Genomic DNA, 22,733 nt, shown 5'->3' on the forward strand with positions numbered 1-22,733 from the left:
AAAATTGGCCGGGCGTGGCGGTGAGCGCTTGTAGTCCCAGCTACTTGGGAGGCTGAGGCAGGAGAATGGTGTGAACCCGGGAGGCGGAGCTTGCAGTGAGCAGGGATCACGCCACTGCACTCCAACCTGGGCGACTGAGCGAGACTCTGTCTCCAAAAAAAAAAAAAAAAAAAAAAAGTTTTGTAGTTTTGCCTTTCACATTTAGGCCTACAGTCTATGTGGAATTGATGATTGATGTTTGTTTTCAATAGGATAGATCCAACAGAAATAGGATCATATTTCTTTTTTTTTTCCTCTTTTTCCTGTGTGAATACTCAGTACTCAGCACCATGAATTTCCACACTGTGAGCAATGGCAGCTTTGTCATAAATGCACATATACATATGGGTCTGTTTCTGGAACCTATTCTATTTCATTGTTCAGTATACCTCTGTGCCTCCACTATCTTAATTACTAGAGTTTTTAAATAATTCTTGGTACTTGATAGGGCAAGGCCTCTTGTCTTATTTTCCTTTGAGTGTATCTTGGCTATTTTTGGTCCTTTGCACTTCTCTGTAAACTTTGGGTTAACCCATCAAATTCCCCCAAAACCCCTTGTTGTGTTTTCTTCTCATTGGGTTTTGAGGTCTCTCTTTTGAGAGTGCCCCTAATGCAAGATTTTCACTCTCTAGGAGAGCCCTGCCCTGAGGAGAGCTAGGATCAGGTATGGCAGCCAGGTGAGACACAGAGCAGGTGGCATAGCAAGACTCATAAAATAACAGAAGCAGTTTTTTAATTACTTAAAGATCGCAGAGAGAAGAGGGTATCATAAAACCAGCAGGGGACAGGCATGGTGGCTCACGCCTGTAATCCTAGCACTTTGGGAGGCTGAGGTGGATGGATCACTTGAGGTCAGGAGTTCAAGACCAGCCTGGCCAACATGATGAAACCCTGTCTCTACTAAAAATACAAAAAATTAGCCGGGCATGGTGCTGGGCACCTGTAATCGCAGCTACTTGGGAGGCTGAGGCATGAGAATCGCTTGAACCTAGGAGGCGGAAGTTGCAGTGAGGCGAGATCTCACCACTACATTCCAGCCTGGACGACAGAGTGAGACTCCATCTCAAAAACAAACCAACAAAAAAACCCCAAGCAGGTCTGACAGGAAGAGGGGCACTGACTGGGACCTGCAGGGGCAACCAGAGGGTAGAAAGCAAAAGAGAGAGGGTGAGGGAGGACCTGAAGGCCAAAGCCCTTTTTGGTGTCCAGGGGATTGCCCAAGCAGGTTTTCCACAGGGAGTTCTAACTGGTGGGTTTAAAGCAAGCAAGCATGAGTTCCATGAGGCCATGCTGTGACTGAGAGGTGGTCACTGCAGCATATCTGCACAGACAATGCAAGATGTGGGGGTCAGCCAGGCAAGTCAAATAGGTTGCATCTAGTCTTATAGGCAGGTGGTCACCAGGAGGTTGTTATATAAGGCAGACATCTGGATCAACCACACTGCAGAACTAGGAGGAGGTGGAGAACTAGAAATTGTGTCAAAGGCAACTAAACTGTACTTCTGGCATGAGGAAGTCCAACTTATATTTAAAATGGATGCCAAGGCAACATACAATTATAAGAATTCACAGCCCAGTGTGGTGGCTCATGCCTGTAATCCCAGCACTTTGGGAGGTGGAGACGGGTGACTCACCTGAGGTCAGGAGTTTGAGACCAGCCTAATCAGCATGGTGAAACCCTGTCTCTACTGAAAATACAAAACTTAGCTGGGCAAGGTGGCGCACGCCCGTAGTTCCAGCTATTCGGGAGGTTGAGGGATGATAATCTCTTGAATCTGGGAGGTGGAGGTTGCAGTGAGCTGAGATCATGCTGTTGCACTTCAGCCTGGGTGACAGAGTGAAACTCCATCTCAAGGAAAAAAAAAAAAAAAAAAAAGAATTCACTAAACCCCTGATCTAATTGAATCTGTATAGCAATCCTGTTAGAGGATTATTAGAGATTGATCCCTTGATGAATTTTAGGATAGGTTTGTTGTTGTTGTTTTTTTAAAAATATTTCTGCCCCCAAAAATGCTGTTGGGATTTTAATAGCGATTGTATTGAAGCTGTAGATTACTTTGGGTAGTCTTGTCATCTTAACAATGTTAAGTCTGCCAATCCATGAACAAAGGATGTCTTTTCATTTATTTTATCTTCCAGCAATGTTTCATAGTTTTCAGTGTACAAGTCTTTTGCTTCCTTGGTTAAATTTATTTCTAAGTTAGTTTTTGTTGTAGTTGTTGTTTTTGAGACAGGGTCTGGCCCTGTTGCCTAGACTGGAGTGCAACACATTGAATAACCTGGATGAAATGAACAATTCCTAGAAACACATAATCTACTGAAACTGACTAATAAAGAAATGGAAAATTTTACTAGACCTATAGCTATTAAGTAGATTGAATCAATAATCAAAATTGTTGACGTACAATTGTTCATGATACTGTCTTGTAATCCTCTTTATTTCTGTAATATCAGTAGTAATGTTCCCAGCATCGTTTTGTATTTTAGTAACTTGAGTCTTTTCTCTTGATTTTTTAGTCAGTCTCATCAAAGATTTGTTAATTTTGTTGATCTTTTCAAAGAACCAACTTTTGGTTTTGTTGATTTTCTTTATTGCTTTTCTATTCTCTATTTTCATTCAATCTTCCTTTAGGAAGAGAGTATATAGGAAGTGGGTAATTAAAACACAAGCTGCAAGGTACAGCCTTTTTTTGGAGATAGCTGAAAATGGGTCTGACTAGGCATAGAGGAAAAGCCGAGCTCAGCCGCTGCCTTTGCTATGGAACTCTAAGCTAGAATTTAGGCAGTGTGCTCGGAGATCTTCATAAGGCTGGAAGTTATTGACATTTAGCTTATCAGTGTGAGGGAGTCCAAGAAAAGTCCTTTTCTAAGGCAGAATAAGGAAAACTAGAATGAGATTAAGTGGAACTAGGTAATAGTAGTTCAGCAGATTAACCCAGAGTTAATTTGTGAGGAATTCAGCAGGGCTTTTTGTGTGAAAACATAACACCCCATATCGGAACTCAAGCATGAGAAACTAATTCTTAGGGAGCTGTTTGTCTTTTTTCCATGTTTCCTTTGTGAAGGGAGTAGTCTCCCTACCTTTTCCCAGGGTAGGAAATGTGTGATAAAAAGGTAAAGGAGAGGTAGCTACAAGTGAGGTCTTATTAACCAGGAAGGTAAATCACTTGCATGTAGATGTTTATAGTTCCTCACTTTTTTTTTTGTAAATGGTATTTCCCTTTTTCATATGTTTATTTTTAAAAAAGCATTATATATTTATATAGACAGGGTCTCACAGTGTTGCCCACGCTCGTCTTGAACTCCTGGGCTCAGGGATCCTCCCACCTCAGCCTCCCAAGGTATTGGGATTACACATATGAGTCCATTTTTTTATATGTTCTAATTAGAAAATATATAGTTTATTTTTGACATTTTAATAGTATATTTATATATAAAACACATGTAGACTAGACTATATGCTACCTCAGTCTCTCTACCTATCCATAGTTGGGAAAATCAGGTAGGTCCCTGTGGTCATAATAAAAGCACCCACTGCTTCACGTCAGGTACCTATTAGAAAATAAGCAACCTCCCACCCACTGGCTTTGCAAATCCAAATCTATTAAGTGGCTCCACTGTCACAGTAAATATTTCATTGTTGATTAGACCAGGCATTCTTAAAGACATAACTATTTTAGTATTATTAAGTTACCTAAAGAGTCACTGAGGTGCATGGTTCTGGGCGGAGGTCTGGAGAGCGCAGCAGCCACGGCCAGCCACTTCATGCTCAACAACAGCACCAAGATGGCCATCCTGGGGCTAGGCACCTGGAAGTCTCCTCTGGGCCAGGTAACTGAGGCTGTGAAGGTGGCCATTGACATTGGGTACTGCCACATCGACTGTGCCCACGTGTACCAGAATAAGAATGAGGTGGGAGTGGCCATTCAGGAGAAGCTCAGGGAGCAGGTAGTGAAACGTGAGGAGCTCTTCATGGTCAACAAGCTGTGGCAAGCGTACCATGAGAAGGGCCTGGTGAAAGGAGCCTGCCAGAAGATGCTCGTTGACCTGAAACTGGACTACCTGGACCTCTACCATATTCGCTGGCCAAAAAGCTTCAAGTCTGGGAAGGAATTTTCCCATTAGATGAGTCAGGTAATGTGGTTCCCAGTGACACCAACATTCTGGACACATGGGCGGGCATGGAAGAGCTAGTAGATGAAGGGCTGGTGAAAGCTATTGGCATCTTCAACTTCAACCATCTCCGGATTGAGAGGATCTTAAATAAGCCTGACTTAAAGTATAAGTAGGCGGTTAACCAAACTGAGTGCCACCTGTACCTCACTCAGGAGAAGTTAATCCAGTACTGTCAGTTCAAAGGCATCATGGTGACCGCCTACAGCCCCCTCAGCTCTCCTGACAGGCCCTGGGCCAAGCCTGCAGATCCTTCCCTCCTGGAGGATCCCAGGATCAAGGCAATCACAGCCAAGCATAATAAAACTACAGCCCAGGTTCTGATCTGGTTCCCCAGGTAGAGGAACTTGGTGGTGATCCCCAAGTCTGTGACACCAGAACATATTACTGAGAACTTTAAGGTCTTTGACTTTAAACTGAACAGCCAGGATATGACCACCTTATTCAGCTGCAACAGAAATGGGAGCATCTGTGCCTTGGTGGGCTGTGCCTCCCGCAAGGATTACCCCTTCCATGAGGAATTTTGAAGCTGTGGATGCCTGCTTGTCCCCAAGTGACCTATACTGTGTTTCCTGCCTCATTTTGTTTTCCTTGCAAAGATAGTATGGCCTGTTTCACTCAGCAGTGGGACAGCAACCTGTAGAGTGGCCAGCGAGGATGTGTCTATCTTGATGTTGGATCTGAAGAGCCCTGTAAATAGAGTAGCTTTGCTTTGCCCTTCTTTTTGCCCAGCTGGGGAAAGTACAACCTGAATACCCTTTTCTGACCAAAGAGAAGCAGAATCTACCTGGCCAAAATAGTGCCACTAACAGTTGAGTTTTGACTGCTTGGAAATGTAATCCTTTCAGTAAGACTTCTCTTTGTCTCAAATAAAAAGTGCTTTTTGTGGAAAAAAAAAGTCACTGAAGAAAAATTATGAAGATCTATAAATGTGTAGCAAAGTAGAATAGCCTTTGTACTAGTTTCAAATCATGTCTCTATCACTTGCCAACTGGGCAACTTTGAGTAGTGTATATATCTTCACTATTTTTCTCAGGGCATGTTTGGGTGCAACAATTAGATACCTACTCAAGCTAGTACATATAAAAGGGAACTTTAAAAAGACATGGATCTTACAGCATCCAAAGAGCAGATGAACAACTGCATCCATTCTTGGTAACATTTATGGTAAACTGAGGCTTAGGTAGGTTAAGTCTCTTAATTACTAAACCTTATACGGAGAGGAAATCCATACACATACTGAGCACTGCTTAGACATGAATCAATTATGTGTTTTGTACTTATGTGAATCTACTATTTTTCTAATGTATATAAATGCTTTTCTGAGTAAGGAAGTTCAAATATATTTTAAAGTGTGGCTTTTATCATGTTCTTTCTCAGCCAACAGACAGTCAATATACATGGGGATATCCATAAACTTTCTTTTTACTTTAAAAATAGTTTCTTTAAAAAAAAGTTATATATCTACATAGTTTAAAGAGTCAAATAGTAAAAGTGAAGAGCTTGATGGGAGTCCCCCTTCCATTCCCAACTTTGCCCTCCATTTCCTGCCCTTCAGAAGTACTTATACTTTTTTGGAATTTACCTACATATCTCTAAATAACATCCTTATCTTGCTTTTTCTTGACTTTTTTTTATAGTAGGAATAATCTACTTATTTCCCATTAAGGAAGAGGGGGTTTCAGTTTCTTTATACACTTCACTTTCACATGTGGTTTAACATTCAGTGTTTGCATTCTTATGACCTATGTAGGTGCTATTCACAACTGAGCTGTTTAGTATACTATGATTACTATTTCTTTCCTGCAGAGCCTTTTGTTTTTTCTGAAGGTAATATTTGCCTTTTCTAGAGCCCACATAGTGAAAGCAAGAGTAAGTAACCAAGCAAATAAACCCCACAAAACCCAAAAACAAATCTAGAGGCATCACACATTACCTGACTTCAAACTATCCTACAAAGCTATTGTTACTGAAACAACATGGTACTGGTGTAAAAGTGGGCATGTAGACCAATGGAATAGAAAAGAGAACTCAGAAATAAAGCCAAATATAGCCAACTGATCTTCAACAAAACAAACAAAAACATAAAGTGGGACAAAGTACACCCTATTCAACAAATGGTGCTGGGATAATTGGCAAGCCACATGTAGAAGAATGAAACTGTATCCTCATTTCTTACCTTACACAAAGTCAACTTAAGATGGATAGAGACTTAAATATAATACCCAAAGTCACAAAAATTCTATATGACAATACTGGAAAAACTCTTCTAGACATTGGCTTAGGCAAGGACTTTATGAACCCAAAAGCAAATGCAATGAAAACAAAGATAAATAGATGTGACCTAATTAAACTAGAAAGTTGCTGCACAGCAAAAGAAATAATCAACAGAGTAAACAGACAACTCACAGAGTGGGAGAAAATATTCACAAACAGTGCGTCTGAGAAAGGACTAATATCCAGAATCTACAAGGAACTCAAAACAAATCAGCAAGAAAAAACCAATTAATGCCATCAAAAAGTGGGCAAAGGACATGATAGACAATTATAAAAAAAAAAAAATATATATATATATACTAATGCCCAACATGAAAAAATGCTCAGCATCTCTAATTATCAGGGAAATGCAAATCAAAATTACAATGCAAAACCACCTTACTGCTGCAAGAATGGCCATGATTAAAAGAAACACAACAACAGATATTGGCATGGATGTGGTAAAAGGTGAACACTTTTATACTGCTGGTGGGAATGTAAACTAGTACAACCACTATGGAAAACAGTATGGAGATTTTTTAAAGAGCTAAAAGTATTATAGAACTATTGTTTGATCCAGCAATCCCACTACTGGATATCTACACAGAGGAAAATAAATCATTATATGAAAAAGACACTTGCACATGCAGGTTTATAGCAGCATAATTCACAATTGTAAAAATGTGGAACCAGCCTAAATACCCATCAACCAACAAATGGATAAAGAAAATGTGTATGCATATGAAATACATATACCATGAAATACTACTTAGCCATAAAAAGGAACAAAATAATGGTATTCAAAGCAACCTGGATGGAGTTGGAGACTATTATTCTAAGTGAAGTAACTCAGGAATGGAAAACCAAACATCCTATGTTCTCACTTATAAGCAGAAGCTTACAGGGAAGGGTGGCAGGGAGGTGAAGGATAAAAGACTGCATATTGGGTACAGTGTACACTGCTCGGATGAAGGGTGGACCAAAGTCTCAGAAATCACCACTAAAGAACTTTTCCATGCACCCAAATACCACCTCTTCCCCCAAAACTATTGAAATAAAAATTTAAAAAATAAAAACAACAACAATGATGACAACAAAAAGCTATTCCAACTGGTAAAATAAAAAGTAAAACATTTGCCTTTTCTGTTTGGTGATTAGCTCTCTTTGTGCTTACTACTAATTTATTCCCCTAACTTGCTCCCAAGATATAAATCTGTCTTCAGTACTTAAACGCATTAGGTATTTCCAACAATTTCATCTTCTTGATGATTCCAGAACCTTCTGACTTGATCCAGGCTGGGCTAGTTATACTCTATGCCTACTGCACAGCTGCCATCTTAAGGTTTCTTTCACCATTATCCTAGAAATTCCCTTTGCTCCCTTGTTTTTGATCCCCTGTGTCCCGTATCCATTGTCTTTCTCTTTCTTAGTGAGTCTCATTTTGGCGACTGGTACTATTATTTGGTGGAGGTACTAGTACCTAGTATCTCCCTGATAAAGGTTGCATGAGAAGTGTTTTGAGATCTTGCATATCTAAAAATGTCTTTATTCTGCCTACACACTTAATTACAGTTTGACTGTATAAAATTTTGGATTAGAAAACACTTTCTCTGCCTCATTACCTTCTAGTTTCCAATGTTGGTGCTAAGAAATTCAGTGTCTTTTCTGATTCGTTATACTTTTGTTGAAACTCCCTTCTCTCTCTTTCTCCTCTTTCTGAAAGCTTGTAAGATTTTCTCTTTAGTTGTCTAAAGTTTCACTGAGTATTTTTGTATTTTCATCTGTTGTGGTGAGAGTTCAGAGGGCCCTTTCAATCTGGAAACATGTTTTCCATCCTGAGATATCTCAATTATTTCTTTGTCGATTTCTTCTTTTTCATGTAGAGAGTAGAGAACAACTCTATTGAAATTTTTTGTTCAGATATTGGACCTCCTGAATTGATCATGTTTTTGTTTTCCTATTTTTTTCTTTATTTTTCATCTCTGCCTTTGGCTGTATTTCTGAGTGATTTCTTCCATTTTAACTTCTTGCCCTTGGGATATTCATCTTGTCAACGCCATTTTTGAGGCTCCTTTTTATATTTTCATAAGCTCTGTTTCCTCCAAGTTGCTGTTCTCTGCTTATTTATTTTGGCCTCTGTCTTTCATTGTAAAGGTTTTCCTCAAATGCCCCAATGAGTCTATGCCCTTTGCATTTGATTGGTGTCTCCATGGAGTCCATTGGAAACTCTGAGCGTGTTGGGTGTGACTTGTCAAATGCGGGCTTTACTAGGCTGGTCTGGCTGAAGAACTTCTTTGACAAATCTCTTTACGTCAATATCTCTGGGTCATTTGTATTGGGATCTGATTCTGCAAGGAAGGCTCTTTCAGTGTTCCATCTAGTGGGTAAAAGTCTGGCTGACAATGTCTAGGAACTGAGTGTACTACAGTTTAGATATTTGACCCCTACAAACCTGATGCTGAAATTTGATCACCAGTGCTGGAGGTGGAGTCTAATGGGAGGTGTTTGGGTCATGAGGGTGGATCCCTCAGGTAGGGATTGGTGTTGTCCTCATGGTAATGAGTGAGTTCTTGCTGTGTTAGTTCCTGAGAGAGCTGGTTGTTAAAAAGAGCCTGGCACCTTTCCCCCACTCTCTCTTCCTTCCTCTCTGGCCACATGAGCTCTGCACAGACCAGCTCCCTTTTGCCATTTGCCATGATTGGAAGCAGCGTGAGGCTCTCACCAGATGTCCAGTCTTCCAGCCAGCAGAATTGTGAGTCAAATGAGACCCCCCCTTTTTTTTCTTTATACCCAGCCTCAGGTATTCCTTTCTAGCAACACAAACGGACTAAGACAGAATAAACATAAGCCTGGGGTGGGTGTTGCGGGGGAGTGTCTCAAAATCAGTCTGTAAATCTTCAACAGATTCCTTGCTCATGTTTTTAATATGCTATCCCTACCCTCAGCTGTGCCTAGAATCCTGACATTTTACCCCAATAAGAGAGTAAACATCTAGTCTTCAGCCGAGTGCTGAGGGAATGATGGGCTGGGAGGTATCTAACTGTATCTTAAATAGATTTGAGTCAGACCCCTTATATTTGGACCCCACTTTCATCCCTACTCCTAAAGGTACCTGGGCTGGTTTAGGATTCAGCCTTCTAAGTCAGTGATCCAGCCACTCATCCATCTGCTTTCCAGTTTCCATTATCATTGTAAACCAAAAAGTATCTGACACAGGCCTCCATCAATGTAGAGGTTTATTTTGCCAAGGTTGAAGACATGCCTGGGAAAAGGAGACATAAGCCACGGTAGGATCTGTAGCCTGTACTTTTTCTGAAGAGGATTTGGAGGGCTTCAATATTTAAAGGGGAAAAGTGGGCAAGAGGGGAAAGAACAAAGCCAAAAAAGGAGGTCGCCTTCTTGTGAATCCATATGTTACACATGAAAGGAGGGATAGGCCAGGTGCGGTGGCTCACGCCTGTAATCCCAGCACTTTGGGAGCCCAAGGTGGGTGAATCATGAGGTCAGGAGATCGAGACTATCCTGGCTAACATGGTGAACCCTGTCTCTACTAAAAATACAAAAATTAGCTGGGCATGGTAGCGCATACCTATAATCCCAGCTACTTGGGAGACTGAGGCAGGAGAATCACTTGAACCAGGGAGTCAGAGGTTGCAGTGGCCGCAGCCTGATGACAGAGTGAGACTCTGTCTCAAAAAAAAAAAAAAAAAAAAGGAGGAATAGAGAGAACAGTTAATTATGTATTCACCTTGTGCTTAATGAATCTGCACTTTGCATAAGATAAACATGGAGTAGAGAAAGCAATCAAATATGCATTCATCTTGGGGTAGGTGGGGACAATCTCTAGTCTCCTCTTGTCCCATACCATGAGGATAAGTTGTTAATTTACATTGTCAGGGTGAGGGAGGCCCCTGGTGGAGACATATGGCCTCTATCTGCGGCTATCAGTTTAGGAACAAAAGAAAACGCAATTGTTTTGTTTGTTTGTTTTTTGTGACTTGGCTTCCAAGCTTAATTTTTCCCTGAAATTTCATTTGCCTTTCACACCATGTTGCTTTTGTCTTTGTCCTTTTCATTTTGTTCTGGGGATTTACGCTTTACCCAAGTCTTTTTGTGGTTTTGACAGTTTTTTTGAAGAGATTGAAGGCTGAGTGTGTTGTCTTCCATCTTTAACCAGAACCCTAACATTTCTTGAAGTAAAAAAGACATCATTGGAGGGAAAGGACTGGAAATAATTGCTTAGTGATTCCTAATCAGTTCTTTTACTTCCTTCTACCCTTTTGAAAACCTTTTCCTTTCCTGTTTCTTTTTCACAGGTTTCTACTACCTCCTAATTAATCTGATTTATGTATTGACTAATTGAGTGGTGCAAATAATAATCAGACACATAACAAATTGCTCCGTGCTCTTGAGAATACAATATGAAGAGCCCAAAGCATAGTGGATACCTCCTCATGGGCTCCCTTTAAGGGGAGTAAATTGTGCTTCTTCTGAAAACAGTGCTATTGCATATAGTTGGCATCATGGGAGAAAAAAAAGAACTGTCATTCTTATGAGCTCATTATTTTGTTATTGATTGGTTGGCTTTTTAAAGGTGACAGGCATCATTTTTCTTTTCTCGGAAGATGATTTGTTAAGGTAATATTTAGCTCATCTTCTTCGCCAAGGATATTTGGGGATAACATTTAAGTCACTTATAAACCTAAACTTTGAGAGACAGACTCTTCATATCTAAATTACAGTGGGATAAAGAGGACTCTGGGAAGCCTGGAGAGTAGGTAGCTGCAGCTGCACATCCTGGATGCCTTTTCACATCTCTGGAATCAGACTGGGTGTGCGCGAGGTTGTGACGTTAAGCATTTATCTGTACAGGTGATGGGGGGTGGACATGCACAAAATAGGGAAAGAATCATGATAACAAAAATTGGACAGAGAGGTGTGGGGAGGGCTGGGGAAGCTGCTTCTTCTTCCTGACAACCTTTGCATTTTCTTTCATAATGTTTACATACAATTCAGCTGTTTGGCTTTGACTTGCTGAGGGCCTGGGGTTCCCTTCATCCTTTCTTTGTGCCTCCTCCAGCTCTTCCTGGGTTTATTTATTTCTTTTAACTGCTATTTATAATCTATAAGTAGCCACAAATGGCCAGACCTTAAAGTGTGTTGGTGTATGAACAGAATTTTAGAGGTAAACATTTTCTTATTATGTGCAGAGACAGATGTGGCTGGCTGGGCTTTTCTTTTGTAGGGTTGGTGCATGACAAGTATGTTACATAAAGATAGAAAAGAACAGAACATGTTCTTTTTTTTTTTCCCTCCCTGATGTAGCTATCAGCTACTTTTTAATCTAAAATAATGGTGATGGATCTTGAAGTGCCTGGGGAGGTAGCCTGTGTGCAATACACCTGGATCAATCACCACAGAATTTCCTTCTTACGTGTACATGTAATGAAATGGAAGACACTTTTTTCACCCAAATTCCTCTTGGAGAGAAGAAGTATGAGTCTGGAAGAAATATTTTGAGAAGCCTGTTGAAATCAGGGTGGGGGACTCCAAGTGGCATATTCAGGAATCAGAAGGTGTTCCAAATGCCTTCTAAAGAGGCTGAGACCTGCCATCTGGAGGACTTTGTTTTTCTGAATACTAAGATGGTCAGGTCTATAAGTTTGGAGATTTGGAGCTGCCATGTATCTAAATTGCACTTAATAATAGAGGGGAAAAACCATTTGACTTTGTTGATTCACTTATCTATTCATTATTTCAGACTTCTTTGTTGAGTCCTTTCTCTCCATGGTACTCGGCCATGTTGCTTGAGCGAATGTGTTGCTGGGGCACATAGCATGTGCCGGGGGTTTATAGAAGCTTCAGAATATACATGGACCATCTTCCTGGAGCATTAGTAGATTCCATAAATGGATTATGGAGATACAACATTCATGTCTGTTTGTAAAAACATTACATTTTAAAGAAGTTATTCTGGGTCCACTTGAGTCTGTGCTCTTAGATATTTCCTCCTCCTTCATGTTATGTACTTATCCCCAGGCACATGCAGAGTGCTGTAAGAATTCACAGGATGGAGAGAACATCAGTGGCAATGGACAGAGTCGTGAGTGACCACAGAAAGCTTTCTGGAGGCAGGACTTGAAGTGAGTTTCGAAGGACTGAGAGTGTGTATTAGGGAGCAGTTTGTGAATGTGCATTTGGAAGGGGGCCATGCCGGCTGAGGGAATGTCCTGAGTCCCAGCTCAATGGGGGAAATATCAGCCAGAGTGAACCAGTTTGGCCAAACTATGTGAGAGTGAGGGATAAAATCTGAATTGCATATGGGGGTCAGTGGGTAAGAGACACCTATCAACTCTCCTGTTCATTATTACAAATTTCTGATGATTTTGGACATCATCAAATAGATAGTTTAGGGAAGATAACAAGAGGATGGTAAGCTATGGTGGAGGGTGAGTTTAGATACCAAGTTGTTTGGTTTAGTGATACCTAATCAGAGATGCACTTCAGACTTACCTGCAGAACATTTTAAACTAACAATGCTGGGGCCCCTACCATTGGAGACTCTGATTTAGTAGGTCTGTTGCAGAGCCTATGGAGTCTGTATGTGGAAGAGCTCTTCAGCCAATTTTGTTATATTTGCTGGCTAAAAGTCCGTGAAATAGGAGGTGATTGCAATGGCCTACTTTTAATGTAATGGAACTTGGATTTCAGGCGGTGGCAATGGAAATGGACAAGAAGGGCTGAATTTGAAAGACTTTGTAATACAAGAATAAGCAAGACATGAATTGATGTTAGACCAGTCCCTGCTCCAATGTATGTGGTGTTCTGTCCATACCCCTCTTCCTGTCGTATCTTTCAGATTAGCATAGCTAAGTTCTGCAACTCACTCACCACTGCATTAACCTCACTTATAGCCCTTTCTTTGGAAATAATTTCACTGACAGCATAGTTCTTTGAGAACTTAGTGGACAACTTTTAAAAAGGATATTTTTGCACATCATTATTGCTGACACTATTATTATTCATGTTTTAAAAGCTACTTATTATAAATCTCAGTTTGATTTTTGTTCAGTTCTGCTCTTTAAAAGAAAGTTACAATACACAGAACAAAGGCATTAGAAAAGAGAAATTTTCAAGTTTCTACTGCATAGAGAAGTGTACAGTCCCCATAAACATTCCAGGTCTAATTTGTCCTTGAATATTCTTAGAATAATGGGAGACTTAGAGACAATATTATGCCTGGCAGTATTTAAGATAACAAGGCACTTCTTGATTTTGAACAAACTGGATTTAAGTTTTGTTTGGGGACTAGAAAAATAAATAACCAGTTCTATCACAAACCCTTTATGCCAGAGTAGACAATATTTCATTAAAAGACAGAGAAAAAGTGCTGATGTAAAACCTTCCTTTTTGGGAAGCTGATTCTTTTTGTCATGGAGCAAAGACTGGTAAAAATATTCACGCTTGCAGTCATCGGGATGACAAAACTTGAATTTGATGCAGAAATGCATTTATCATTTGATATATTTTTTTCTGGCTGCATGATTTAGCATTTTGATTTGCATTGACCATTTTGGAAAAATGAAGCATTTCTTGGTTGTGAAATAATTTGTTTCTTCGGAATATTCCAGTTTGTGGCCTAGCTGACTATGTAGTGTTTTCTCCAGACTTGGTGTAAGATAAGAAAATGAGAATATCAGCAATGCCATAGTGGGTTGGGCCAGCATTAAGTCTATAAGGATAGGACCAAGGGACATATTTAGGAATGCTCTTGAAGAGCATTCAGTTTTCAGCCTGCATCACCTCTCTCCATTTCCCTCCCATTGAAACCCCAGCTCTGCAGCACATCACTCAAGTCCTTCAGGGTTTGCTGCAACTTACTTTTCCTTACCATTCCTGAGATGTTATTCTTGTTCATGCCTCCACACCTTTGCACTTGCCCTTTGTTCATAATGCCTTCCTTGCCTGTTTCCCTAGATCAAAATCCTACTCACTCATTTTTCGAGGCCTGTCTTAACGTCTCCACTACCACAAAGCCCTCCAGACTCCCCAGTCACTCAACACACTTAATGAGCATCTGCCACCAGGCACTGTGCTGATGTTGTGGCTACAGATGCATAGGACATAGTCTCTTCAAGGGACCACATGTGTTCTTCCAGAGGTATATCCTACATGTGCCCAGTAATACACTGGTGATATTAAACCAAAGCACCGTTTTTTTATTCTTCTTCTTATTTTTTTTTATTTTTGAGACAGAGCTCTGCTCTATTGCCCAGGCTGGATTGCAGTGGTGCAATCATGGGTCACTGCAGTCTTGAACTCCTGGGCTCAAGTGGTCCTCCTGCCTCAACCTCCCAAGTAGCTAGGACTACAGGCACATCACCACACCTAGATAATTTTAAAACATTTTTTTTTTTTTTTTTTTTTTTGTAGAGATGGGGGTCTCACTATGTTACCCAGGCTGGTTTTGAACTCCTGGGCTCTAGTGATCCTCCCACTTTGGCCTTTCAAAGCGCTGAGATTACAAACCTAAATGAGCCACCGCACCCAGCCCATTCATTCTTAAAAGTCTCCAGTTCCTGCACATACACATGAATCTGTGGCTCAAAGGAGGATGTAGATAGCACAGGGGTCATGATTTAGCTTTAAACTCCAAACTAGATTAGATTTTTAAAAATCCATAACCAGCATTAATCTTGAAAGCCAGACTTTGTTGAAAGAGAAAAGGCATTTCTAGAGACACACATTTCCCCCTACATGGCAACAGCCGTGAGTGAAGAGAGAACTCAGGACATCATGGAGGAAAAAGGAAAGACTTCCTTCCCTTAGTACTGCAGAAACAAATGGGACAGAGAGGGAAGTTTTCATGTCAATGATCTGGTTCTTCCCATGAGATCTGAACCTTGAAAAGGGACCTGGTAACAACCAGATGATCTGGGGACTTTGACAACTTTAGGGCCATGTATTAGCCCGTTTTCATGCTGCTGATAAAGAGATACCCCAGACTGGGCAATTTACAAAATAAAGAGTTTTAATAGACTTACGGTTCCATGTGGCTGGGGAGGCCTCACAGTCATGGTAGAAGGTGAAAGGCATGTCACACATGGTGGCAGATAAGAAAACAAAGCTTGTCAAGAGAAACTTCCCTTTTTAAAACCTTCAGATCAATGAGACTTATTCACTATAGTGAGAACAGCATGGGAAAGACGTGCCCCCATGATTCAATTACCTCCTGCTGGGACCTTCCCACAAAATGTGGAAATTCAAGATGAGATTTGGGTGGGGACACAGCCAAACCATATCAGGCCAGTATTTTGCTTCCCTGGGAGACTTTGAGCCTTAGAGAAAGTCTGGATTTGGCAGGACCGTTGTCTCAGCATGATGTGTATAGTAGGTTGAACAGTGTCCCCCAAGTTTGTGTTCATTCAGAACCTCAGAATGTAACCTTATTTGGAAATAGGGTCTTTGCAGATGTAATTAGTTAAGAATCTTGAGATAAAATCATCCTGGATTCAGGGTAGGCCCTAAATCCAATGACTGGTGTCCTTATAAGAAGAGAAGAGGACACCCAGAGACTCAGAAAAGAAGGCCATGGGCAGATGGAGGCAGAGATTGGAGTGATGCTGCCACAGGCCGAGGAAACTGGAGAACTGCTAGACATTGGAAGAGGTGAGGAAAGATTCTCTTCTTCTTTTTTTTTTTTTTTTTTTTTTTGAGACAGAGTCTCGCTCTGTCGCCCAGGCTGGAGTGCAGTGGTGTGATCTTGGCTCACTGCAAGCTCCGCCTCCTGGGTTTACGCCATTCTCCTGCCTCAGCCTCCTGAGTAGCTGGGACTACAGGCGCCCACCACCATGCCCGGCTAGTTTTTTGTATTTTTTTTTTTTTAGTAGAGACGGGGTTTCACTGTGTTAGCCAGGATGGTCTCGATCTCCTAACCTCGTGATCCGCCCATCTTGGCCTCCCAAAGTGCTGGGATTACAGGCTTGAGCCACTGCGCCCGGCTGGAAAGATTCTCTTCTAAAGACTTGGAGGGGAGCATGGCCCTGCTACACCTGGTTTTAGACTTCCATCCTCCAGAACAATGGGAGGGAGAATAAAGTTCTGTTGTTTGGAGCCACCCAGTTAGTGGTAGTTTGTTGCAACAGCCCTAGCAATTGAAAATCATGTGGAAGCAGCAGGGCAGTGCTGGAACTTTGGGTCATGTGCCTGGTTGCCCATACCCATGTGCTCTGCCTTTGGGATTCAGAATTTACACAGGCCTGAGTGAAAATGCAGGTGTGCTGAAGGAGCAGGCACTAGTGAAGAGTCAGGGTTCAGGAGGGGAACCAGAGACCCAGGACTTCAGAACTGCAGCTTTTGGGGTCAACACAGCATCCCAGAACATCAAGACACCAAGACAGATCAGCTGGACCCTGCAGTAGGATATCAGTGTCCAGATGAGACCAGAAGCAACCCAGTAGAAGCCAGGGGACAGTGTGTGGACCACAGAATTCATGCTTGATGCCATCAAGGTAGAAAGTTGCCACCTGCACCCAGGTATCCTCTTGGGAAGGAAGCGGGTATCTGGCCAGAGCTCCTTTAGGAAGGGAAAGCACATCAGATAGAGAATTCGACCTTGGAAAATGAGTGCATGTTTACCTGAAAGAGGTATTTCTAACCTAGAAGAGCCTGAGCTACTTTTTATTGAAAAATTTAAGATCTGTGTGGTGTGTGTATGTGTGTGTTGTCATTAAGGATTGATCACAGGCTGGGCATAGTGGCTTACACTGCATCTCTACAAAAAAAATTTTAAAAAAATACCCGGGCATGGTGGTGTGAGCCTGTAGTCCCAGCTACTCAGGAGGTCAAGGCGGGAGGATTGCTTGAGCCAGGAGGTCAAGGCCATAGTGAGCAGTGATCGCACCATTGTATGCCTGGGTGACAGCACGAGACCCTGTCTCAATAAAAAAAACAAAACAAGCAAACAAAAAAACCTAAAAACTAATGAAGAATTAATTACAAGATGAGACCAGTCATGGAAATGCATTTCTAGTTTTTGCCATTTTAGTTACAGTATCTAAATGTCAACTCCCATCTCAACCCATTCGTAGATATTTGCTATATTCTGTTGTGTTTCCACCCCATCCCCATAGTTGTTGCCTCCCTTGAACTGTTAGCCTCTTGTGGGTAGAGATGACATCAACCATCTTTCGACACGTATTTGGATATCTGTGCCTGCAAGACCTAATAGGACAATCCTAACACACAGTGTCATCTCACTGAATATTTGTTGAATGAATGCAAAAATTCAGAATGTATAAATAATTTTTAAAATTTTCTCTCAATATCTTTCTTTCATACTTTAAAGGCTGTCTGGATTTTCTTAGGGCCTTTGCCTCAGACATGCATACAACAGGAGTGTGAGGTCTGTGGAGTGGGCTCAGGCCATGGAGCAAGGAGGATGGCAGGGGCTTCAATGATGATGTCTGGGTAAGAATTCCCATTTAGGATCTTCCCAAGCACAAGAGTCATGGCCCAATGGCAGAGTGTCCTATGCCCACGAATAAGTCAAGGAGGAAGAGGACGTTTTTCGAAACAGCATAGTTTCTGGTAGGATCTTTGCCACTACTTACAAAACAAAACAAAACAAAAAACAAACATTTAAATTCCCACAGTGTAAATTAATTCAGATGTAAATAACCATTCAGACAACCAGGAATCTGACAAGCAGAGATGTCTGCCAACATGTCCTGAGTAATTAGCTGGATTTGTGCACTCTTTTCATTTTGCTGGCAGCACTAGGCAACACTTACTTATTTCTTAGCTCCGACTTGATGGTGCTGATTCTAGTAGTTAAAAAAAGACTTTGGATAGTAAGGGCCAGCTTCTTAGGCTTTGGAACCTGCTGTGGGCATAAAGGCTGGCCTTCAAAGTTTCTGTTCTTAAGTCTGGAGGTGATTAGCATTAAGCCGTGGTCCAAGCCACTACCTTCTTCCTGCCCCCCCCCCTTTTTTGGGGAGCCATTTTACTGAGAATCATGACATCTATCCACTTCCCAGATCCCTGCGAGAATGCATTGAGGAATCTGAGCTCTGGAGATCAAAGTGGCTAAGCAAGCACCGTTATTGCTGTTAAGAAAACCTGCAATGCACGAGTTGAAACTTTCTAAGTTTGGATCTGCTTTTTCCTGACCTCTGCCTGGATAGTAAGGCAGCTGAGTGATTCACAGGCACAGAAATGCACCACGTTGCTATTCCCAGACCCTGCCACAAAAGACTGTTGAATTCCCAATGTCTCCATGCTCACTTCCTGTCCTCACCATGAATGTGAGGCACTTTGAAGATTTAACACATTATAGAAACACACAGCATCATTTTTATAATAAGTCTACATTCTGAATCAAAATAATGGTTTAGTCTTCTCAGATGAGAGGGAATATGGGGCTAAATGAAGGTATATCATGCACTTTTCTATGCGCAGGCAAAACTGATTTTGTTCTAGGTGAGCTGTAGCCTGCAGCCTCTTTTCAAAGCTGAATCCTAGGGGTTTTGGCTGGGGCTGCTTTTTGCATGAATTGTTGACATTGGGACACCTTTATCTCTGATGGCTGCTCTACAGCTTAATGTGATATTTCTGTTCACACTCAACTTTTGATGAGAAGAAAAGATTTGTAATCCAAAATATACACACAACTCCCCAGCCCCAGGGAAAGGACTTCTTTGACTTAGCGAGAGCACTTCTTGGGGTCACTCAGTAGCTTACTTGCAGCGTGGGATTGAGAAAGGAAAAGTGGAGCCCAGGGCATGCAGGGGTTTTCCAGCTTCTCTAAAGAGGAGACTTACCAGTGGAATCTTACTGTTTTGCTTGGAGGTTTGAGAGTTACCAGTTCATGAGGATATCCACTTTTTTTTTTTTTTTTTTTGAGACAGAGTCTCACTCTGTCACCCAGGCTGGAGTGCAGTGGCACAATCTTGGCTCACTGCAACCTCTGCCTCTGAGTTCAAGTGATTCTCCTGCCTCAGCCTCCCAAGTAGCTGGGATTACAGGCATTAGCCACCAGGCCTGGCTAATATTTGTAATTTTAGTAGATACGGGGTTTCACTATGTTGGTCAGGCTGGTCTCAAACTCCTGACCTCATGATCCACCCACCTTGGCATCCCACAGTGCTGAGATTACAGGTGTGAGCCATTGGACCTGGCTGATCCCCACTTTTAAATGCCAGTGCTGTCCTTCGCATAAAGTAGACCATGAATAAATATTTGTTGAATAAGTGAATGAATGATCAAAGCCCAGATTCCATTACGTGACCGTATGAGAGATTTTTGGCTTATTGGTTCCTTTGGGTTGTTTTATCTCTATAACTTCCTCCCTTTTTTGTGTAACTGCTCTCCATCTTAACCTGAGCATGGATGTGTATGTGTGCCAAAGAGTCTCCTTTTTCCATGTTATCTTAGTTTGTTTGTGCTGCTATATCAGAATACTTGAGACTGGGTAATTTATAAAGAACAGAAATGTATTATCTCACAGTTCTGGGGGTTGGGAAGTCCCAGAGCATAGCACCAGCATCTGGTGAGGGCCTTCTTGCGGTGTTATCATATGGCAGAAGGTGGAAGGTCAAGAGAAGGCAAGTGACCAAACTTGCAGCCTCAAGCCCTTTTTATAATTGGTATTAATCTATTCATGAAGGTGGAGCCCTTGTGACCTAAACACCCCCCACCCCTTAGGTCTCATCTTCCAACACTATTGCATTTGGGATTAAGTTCCTAACATGTGCTTTTTGGGGACACACATTCAAATCATAGCTAATGCCTTTGGTCCTTCTTCCCCACCCCACCCCCTTCCCAAGAGATAAGTCCTGGTTACATTTCTGACCTCTGTGTCCAGAGCTTGGTGGGACTTCTGGGGCTTCATTTATACATTACTTTTTCCTGTAAGACTTATAGGGTTCTTGCCTCAGAAACAGCTCCCACCCCTAAAGTTACATATATAGAAACATGATGTGGGAGGCAGTTGTAAAAGGTAGATCTAAGCTTCTCTTGAACTTGTTTTTATTTAATTCAGGTTAGCGTTCAAGGCTACCTGATCTACCTTTCTAATTATATTTCCAGTTTCACTTATTATTCACTCTTGCTAAGCAGATCTGTTCAGTGATCGATGAAAACAACATGCACATTGACACCCTGCACTGCTTCACATATCTAAATTCTACCTGTTCTTCTAGCTGTGGTTGAATGATTAGGTTCTCTGTAAAATTTCTCCTCTATTTCAGCCACCATTCTCTCAGTACTGGGAAGTCATTTATATTCTGCATTGGCTCCTTTGTGAAGTGCAAAGTTTGAGAACCAGCTCTTGAGTGGGACTCCCTGGGTTTGAATCCTAACCCCACTGTTTACTAGCTATGTGTCTTTGGCAAAGTTATTCAACTTCTCTATGTACCTCTGGGTCTTACAACTGGCAGCTGAGAAGAGCTTGGTCTCACTGAAGAGATGAGTTTCTTGGAGGCCCATTTACATGATAAAGAGAGACCACAGACTGATCAGGCCCAGCTATCTTGGCAACTGCTCCTTCCCTAAACACCAAGACACAAAAGTTGGAGAATGATTCCAACTGGAGGACTTGTGTTTTTATAGGTTTCAGATACTATACTGTAAAACAGCCCATTTTATTCTCAGAGGCTTAAGCTGTCAGATTCCTTTTACCTCTCTCCAGGAAGCCAGCATCCCAAGGCCTCCACCTCTGGGGTACAGGGAGGGAGTTTAGAACTCAGGCTTTAGAGGCAGATAGATTTGGGTATGACTGCTAGCTGACTCTGCTATTTATTGTATGACATTGGTACCTGATCTGTCTGAGTTATCGTTTTCTCATTGGTAAAATAGGGATGATAATACCCATGTTGCGGAGTGTGAGAATTAAAAAAGAGTGCAAGGCAAGTGCTTGCACAAGGTCTGATACCAGCAAGCAATCAACATAGATTATTAATAGCCGCTATTTATAAACTGCTTTTGTGGGACACATAAAGAGTGGCTGTTGCTGTGGTAGGGTCATATTGACATCTGATGCTTATTCAGATGACATAGCCAGGACTTTTTTTTGTCCTGATGTGAAAGCTTCTTCATTCCGTGTGTGTGTATGTGTGTATGTGGGTGTGTGTATGTGGGTGTGTGTATGTATGTGTGTGTATATATGTGTGCGTATGGTGTGTGTGTGTATATGTGTGTGTATGCATACATATATGTGCACAGACAGATCTTTGTAACTGTTTTAGGCATCCTTTACATGAACTGAGAAAAATGGAATAATTAAGCACCTCACAGCTTTTAAAAGCTGAGATTCTGGTCGAGCTTAGAGGAGTAAAAGTCAAGAGAGCAGAGCTCAATGAGCAGAGAGGGCACTCTCGGACATATTGAAGTCAGTGCCTAAGAGGTAGAAAAAGGAAGGGAAATCACGGCAGTAATATTCGGACTGTAATATTAGATTTGACATCAATTTTGTGAGTTGTGCACTTGTTAGCTGTAGGGTTCAACTTAGTAGCCTCAGCTTTTCTGCAGGATGCCTGAAACAGTAATGAAAAATGGTACACCCGCTCATGGCTGATGGAAGAGCAGGAATATATTTCACATCTGACAGGAAAGCTCAGGACTTTAACTTTCCTATTGGAATTAGCAAATCAGAAAAAAAAATAATGGCGTCACAGATTTATCATGCTCAGCCCTGTCTATTGACTACCTATGCTTTAGAAGGGCAGAGGGCAGAACTGGGGATCTAGTTTTGACAGCTGAATTTGGGAGGATGTGGGTATTTGGCATGCACCAGGAAGCTCTCCTACTCAAGTTCCACAGGTTCTGAGTAGGACGATTCCCCTGACAGATACCTGCTTCTTAAGCAGTACTGTGAAAATAGATGATACATCTCCAGGTGTGGAAGGAGCCAGGGCCCAGAACTAAATGGGGAGTTTCTAACAAAGGCTTATTGTGATCTGTTTACTGTGCCTGTTTAGTGGTGCTAATAACAGGAAAATCACTTAATTTTCATTGGTGGGAAGATGATATTTAGATCAGTGGGAAATGCAAGCAGGAAGCTGCATCCCATTACTCTGTTTCCCTGGCCTGAGGACTCTCTGAAATGGTCAGTTCTGTGGCTAGAAGTTCTCCCCAATTCCCATCCCCAGATCGGCTATGTTACTTCTTCTTTTTTTTTTTAAACTTTTTTTTTTTTTTTTTTTTTTGAGACAGAGTCTCACTCTGTTGCCCAGGCTGGAGTGCAGTGGCATGATCTCAGCTCACTG

The 22,733-nt window shown here is 41.6% G+C and overlaps 1 protein-coding gene and 1 pseudogene across 9 annotated transcripts in view; both read left to right on the plus strand.

Annotated features, from left to right (window-relative positions):
* CNIH3 (cornichon family AMPA receptor auxiliary protein 3) overlaps positions 1-22,733 on the plus strand; it is a 372,243-nt gene that overhangs the window by 156,327 nt on the left and 193,183 nt on the right. Inside the window, exon 4 of one of the 9 annotated variants that reach the window (XR_004059004.1) lies at positions 12,508-12,611. The exons of the other annotated variants lie outside the window; for them this stretch is intronic. The gene's annotated coding sequence lies outside the window, so the exon portion shown is untranslated. The remainder of the gene's footprint in view (positions 1-12,507; positions 12,612-22,733) is intronic. 9 annotated transcript variants of the gene reach the window in all.
* On the plus strand, positions 3,754-4,739 carry LOC104677283 (annotated as a pseudogene).

The sequence above is a fragment of the Rhinopithecus roxellana genome, chromosome 8 (assembly GCF_007565055.1).
Source record: "Rhinopithecus roxellana isolate Shanxi Qingling chromosome 8, ASM756505v1, whole genome shotgun sequence".
Lineage (NCBI taxonomy): Eukaryota > Metazoa > Chordata > Mammalia > Primates > Cercopithecidae > Rhinopithecus > Rhinopithecus roxellana.